Source organism: Pan troglodytes, chromosome 7 (assembly GCF_028858775.2).
Source record: "Pan troglodytes isolate AG18354 chromosome 7, NHGRI_mPanTro3-v2.0_pri, whole genome shotgun sequence".
Lineage (NCBI taxonomy): Eukaryota > Metazoa > Chordata > Mammalia > Primates > Hominidae > Pan > Pan troglodytes.
In genome coordinates, this window is record NC_072405.2 from 82,593,466 (window position 1) to 82,599,691 (window position 6,226).

Consider the following 6,226-nt stretch of genomic DNA (forward strand, 5'->3'; position numbering starts at 1 on the left):
ACCAGCCTGGCCAACATAGCAAAATCCCATCTCTACAAAAAATATAAAAATTAGCTAGGCATGTCAGCACGGCATGTGCCCGTCATCCCAGCTACTCAGGAGGCTGAGGCAGGAGAATTGCTTGAATCTGGGAGGCAGAGATTGCAGTGAGCCGAGATCGTGCCACTGCACTCCAGCCTGGGCAACAGAGTGACTCTGTCACAAAAAAGTGGTTTTGGGGACTGGGCTCAGGGTCCCCATGCTGTGTGAAGCCTAGGCACTTGGTGCCATGCATCCTAGCCACTCCAGCCATGGCTGAAATGGGCCAACATAGAGTTTGGGCCGTGGCTTCAGAGGGTGCAAGCCTCAATCCTTGGCAGCTTTCAAATGGTGTTGAGCCTGTCAGTGCACAGATGTCAAGAATTGAGGTTTGGGAACCTCTGCCTAGATTTCAGAAGATATATTGAAATGCCTGGATGTCCAGGCAGAAGTTTGCTGCAGGGCAGGGCTCTCATGGGGACCCTCTGATAGGGCAGTGTGGAAGAAAAATGTGAAGTAAGAGTCAGGCATGGTGGCCCCCTCCTGTAATCCCAGCACTTTGGGAGGCCGAGAAGGATCACCTGAGGTCAGGAGTTCGAGATCAGCCTGGCCAATGTGGTGAAACCCCATCTCTACTAAAAATACAAAAACATTAGCCGGGCATGGTGGCACATGCCTGTAATCCCAGCTACTTGGGAGGCTGAGGCAGAATTGCTTGAACCCGGGAGGTGGAGGTTGCAGTGAGCTGAGATTGCACCACTGCACTCCAACCTGGAGAGTGAAACTCTGTCTCAAAAAAAAAAAAAAAAAAAAAAAGAAAAAAAAGAAAAAAGAAAAATGTGGGGTCAGAGCCCCCACAGGGAGTCACTACTGGGGCACTCCTAGAGTAGCTGTGAGAAGGCCATCCTCCAGACCCCAGAATGGTAGATCCACTTGACAGCTTGCACCGTGTGCCTGGAAAAGTTGCAGACACTCAACACCAGCCCATGAAAGCAGCCAGAAGGCAGGCTGTACCCTGCAAAGCCACAGGTGTGGAGCTGCCCACGTGAACTCACCTCTTGCATCAACATGATGTGGATGTGAGACATGGAGTCAAAGGAGATCATTTTGGAACTTTGACTACCCCACTGGATTTCTGACTTGCATGGGGCCTGTAGCCCCTTTGTTTTGGCCAATTTCTCCCATTTGGAATGGCTGTATTTACCCAATGCCCATTCCCCCATTGTATCTAGGAAGTAACTAACTTGCTCTTGATTTTACAGGCTCATAGGTGGAAGGGACTTGCCTTGTCTCAGATGAGACTTTGGACTGTGGATTTCTGAATGCTGAAAAATGAGTTAAGACATAGCGGGACTGTTGGGAAGGCATGATTCTTTTTCGTTGTTTTTTTTTTTTGAGACAGCGTCTTCTCTGTTGACCAGGCTGGAGTGCAGTGGTACAATCTCAGTTCACTGCAACCTCCGCCTCCTGGGTTCAAGCAGTTCTCCTGTCTTAGCCTCCCTAGTGGCTGGGATCACAGGTGTCTGCCACCACATCTGGCTAATTTTGGTATTTTTAGTAAAAACGGGGTTTTGCCATGTTGGCCAGGTTGGTCTCAAACTCCTGACCTCAAGTGATCCTCCCAGCTTAGCCTCCCAAAGCACTGGGATTACAGGCATGAGCCACCACACCTGGCCCATGAGTGGTTTTGAAATGTGAGGACATGAGATTTGGGAGGGGCCAGGAATGGAATGATATGGTTTGGCTGTGTCCCCACCCAAATCTTGAATTCCCACGTGTTGTGGGAGGGACTCAGCAGGAGGTAATTGAATCACGGGGGCAGGTCTTTCCTGTGCTGTCCTTGTGATAGTGAGTAAGTCTCAGATCTGATGGTTTAAAAAATGGGGAATTTCTCTGTACAAGCTCTCTTCTCTTTGTGCCTTTCACCTTCCACCATGATTGTGAGGCCTCCCCAGCCACGTGGAACTGTAAGTCGATTAAACCTTTCTTTTGTAAATTGCCCGGTCTCGGGTATGCCTTTATGAGCAGGAAATGGACTAATACAGAGAGGAAAAAATCAAATTCTGATGTACCTGTGTCTGTCCTATACGAGAGTACCATCACACAAAAATACAAAATTTACAGAATAATTTGATTAAGACCATGAGATCTATCTCAAAGCAACTTTAAAATTTCCCCAGCTGGGTGCAGTTTTGTGTGCCTTTAGTCCCAGCTATGAGAGGCTGAGGCAGGATGACTGCTTGAGGCCATGAGTGGAAGGCTGCAGTGTGCTATGATTGTGCCTATGAACAGCCACTGCACTTCAGCCTGGGCAACATAGTGGAGACCATGTCTATTAAAAAAAAAAAAAAACCTGAGGGTGAAGGAACCAAACTACAGAATAAGGAGGATGTAAACTGAATACTCCACAGGGCATTAAAAATTCATCTTCTGTTTTCAGCTAGAGATCCACAAAGGAGATAAATCATGTATGTGCCTAATTCAGGATAACTTACCACATTAGTACATGAATGCAAAATAAGTTGGAGGTTCACCTGGCATTAAATATATTGGTATGAAATCATAGCACATAAATTTTCCTTTATGTCAGCAGTTACTGTCAACCAGAGCTAAAACAGGATTTTCTCTCTATATAGCAGGCAATAAAAACAACTACAAGAATTCTAAATTCATCTAGCTGACATATTTAGTAATGACTGTAATATTTCATGCCTAATCCAGAGGCAGCAAAAAGCCCCATTTTCTCTAGTTCATAATTCTAATCTGACCATCTGGAATGTTATACAATTTTAGGCTTAAGCAACATCCACAACACAATCTTGTTCATTAATTTTCTAAAAGTTGGTAAACATTACCTTACAGATAGATGTGCAACCTCCTAATTCTATAGATGTAAAATGGAGGCCCAGGGCCTTGTTCAAGGTCACATGGCTATCAACACAAGATCCCCGACTTTCTCACTCTCAGGTTGGTACGCTAATATACCACAATATTTCTAGGCTAATAAATATTTGTTTAAATACACCATGGCTGGGCGCGGTGGCTCATGCCTGTAATCTCAGCACTTTGGGAGGCCAAGGTGGGCGGATCACAAAGTCAGGAGATCGAGAAGACCATCCTGGCCAACATGGTGAAACTCCATCCTGTTAAAAATACAAAAAAATTAGCTAGGCCTGGTGGCACGTGCCTGTAGTCCCATCTATTCGGGAGGCTGAGGCAGGAGAATCACTTGAACCTGGGAGGTGGAGGTTGCAGTGAGCCGAGATCGCGCCACTACACTCCAGCCTAGCGGCAGAGTGAGACTCCATCTCAAAAATAAATAAATAAATTAATACACCATTAGGTTTAATACTTAAGAGTTAAGCCTAATAGGAATATAAAACCTTATGACAAATACGACTGGCCTGGAAATAAACCAGATTTATATATTGCAAATAAAACACAACACACAAAAGATTAATGGCATCTCTGACTACCAGACATTAAGTGTTCTATCAATATAATCTATGTAAACACTCTTCACTTTTAAACAGCAATTTAAAAAAGAATTTATTTTTTTGAGATGGAGTCTCGCTGTCTCCCAGGCTGGAGTGCAATGGCGTGATCTTGGCTAACTGCAACCTCCACCTCCTGGGTTCAAGTGATTCTCCTGCTTCAGCCTCCCGAGTAGCTGGGATTACAGACATGCACCACCATGCCTGGCTAATTTTTACATTTTTAGTAGAGACAGGGTTTCACTATGTTGGCCAGGCTGGTCTTGAACTCCTGACCACAAGTGATCCGCTCACCTCAGCCTCTCAAAGAGCTGGATTACAGGCGTGAGCCACTGCGCCCGGTCAATTTTTTTTTCAGAGGCAGGATCTTGCTGTGTCACCCCGCTGGGGTGCTGCAGTGTGATCTCAGTTAACTGCAACCTCCACCTCTGCAGCTCAAGTGATCCTCCTGCCTCAGCCTCCTGAGTAGCTGGAACTACAGGCACATGCCACTGCACCCAGTTAATTTTTGTATTTTTAGTAGAGATGGGGTTTCACTATGTTCCCCAGGCTGGTCTTGAACTCCTGGCCTCAAGTGATCCTCCCACCTCAGCCTCCCAAAGTGCTGGGAAAACAGGAATGAGCCACTGCACCTGGCCATTAAACAACAATTTTATATTATTTCTTAGACTATGTGCACTATTTTCAAATAATATTGATAAGCTTAGCAAAATTACACTAAGATGACAGCTCCATGCATAGTAAGATGTCTCTAAATGTATTTCTCTGTTAGCATGAGCTGAATTTGCCACCTAAGATAAATTCTTTTTCACAGTATCAACAAGTATGTCCCCACTTTCTAAGCAGAGAGATTAGCTGGGTATGGTGACTCACACCTGTAATCCCAGCACTTTGGGAGGCTGAGACGGGAGGACTGCTTGAGCCCAGGAGTTTGAGATGAACCTGGGCAACAAAGTGAGACTCTGTATCTACAAAAGATTAAAAAGAAAAAAAATTAGCCTGGCATGGTAGGGCATGCCTGTAGTTCTAGCTACTTGGGAGGCTGGGAGGATCACTTGAGCCCAGGAGGCCAAGGCTGCAGTGAGCAGTGATCACACTGCACTCCAGTGTGGGCAACAGAGCAAGACTCTAAAAAACAAAATGAAAAAAATTAAATTAAAAAAGGAAGATTATCTTGATAATAACTGCATGAAAGATAAGCAATTTAAAAAGCATAACCTAGTGTAAAAATGAAGTAACTGAATAATAAAGAATTTTGTGGTAATGTTTTTTATGCAGAAAAAATAATATAGAATCTGCACATAATTTGAAAAGTAAATTACCAAGTGTCAGAAAACTGTTAAGATCTCAGTGTTATATCTTAAATTTAACCAAGTAAAAATTTCTGATATTCAAACACATGGCAGAAATGTCCTGAGGCAAAGTTTAACGAATCCTCAGAAAATTAAGGCTAAAAAAAAATGGCTAAAATATAGAAAAAAAACAGAAAATTAAGGCAAAAGAAAATTAAGGCTAAAAAAAATCAAACACTAAGTGTTCATCATACCTCAGCCTTTATTAACACGCAAGTACCATGTGCTTCAAGATAAACAGGCTTGCTTAGTCTTTGATTCAGTTTTAACGTCTTAAACTTAAGGTTACTTCTGATTCCAATACATAAAATAACCTATGAAAACTGGTCAAAGTTAAACTTTATTTCTATTTTTCTTTGTTTGAGACTGAGTTTTGTTCTTGTTGCCCACGCTGGAGTGCAGTGGCACGATCTTGGCTCACTGCAACCTCTGCCTCCCAGGTTCAAGCAATTCTCCTGCCTCAGCCTCCCGAGTAGCTGGGATCACAGATGCGTGCCACCACAGGCGGCTAATTTTTCTATTTTTAGTAGAGATGAGGTTTCACCACGTTGGCCAGGCTGCTCTGGAACTCCTAACCTCAAGTGATCCACCCGCCTCAGCCTCCCAAAGTGCTGGGATTATAGGCATGAGCCACCATGTCTGACCTTGACTTTTGAAATCACTATTCAGGTTTATACTTGGCATCATTTGTCACCACATGGCAGAATATAATTCTTGTACTTGATAAATAATCTTCTATATTAAAATATGTACCAGAATAGCTTAAGAAGTTACTAAGGCGGCTCTGGGCACGCTGCCTGGAAGTTAGCCCTGCTCTGCAAGGAGCAGCTTAAAAAAAAGTTACTAAAAATATATAATTTATATTTAACTTCTTTCAATAAGCTGGAATGTATAATGTTTAGGTATAAGAGGAAAAATTACTTTTGTGTATGGTTTTTGCAGTTTCCAGAAAAGCTGGTCCATATTAGGCCAGTCTTTTTTATTTTTTTTTGAGACAGTCTCGCTCTGTCACCCAGGCTGGAGTGCAGTGGTGCGATCTCGGCTCACTGCCACCTCCACCTCCCAGGTTCAAGCGATTCTCATGCCTCAGCCTCACGAGTAGCTGGGATTACAGGCGTGTGCCACCATGGCCTAGCTAATTTTTGCATTTTTGGTAGAGATGGGGTTTTGCCATGGTGGCCAGGCTGGTCTCAAACTCCTGGCCTCAAGTGATCTACCCGCCTCGTCCTCTGAAAGCGCTGGGATTACTGGCATGAGCCACCGGGCTCAGCCATATTAAGCCAGTCTCAAATAAGCTGGAGACTTATTTGAGTTTATAGACCCTATAATGACAACTTTGTTCCACCTCTGAGATAAAGACAA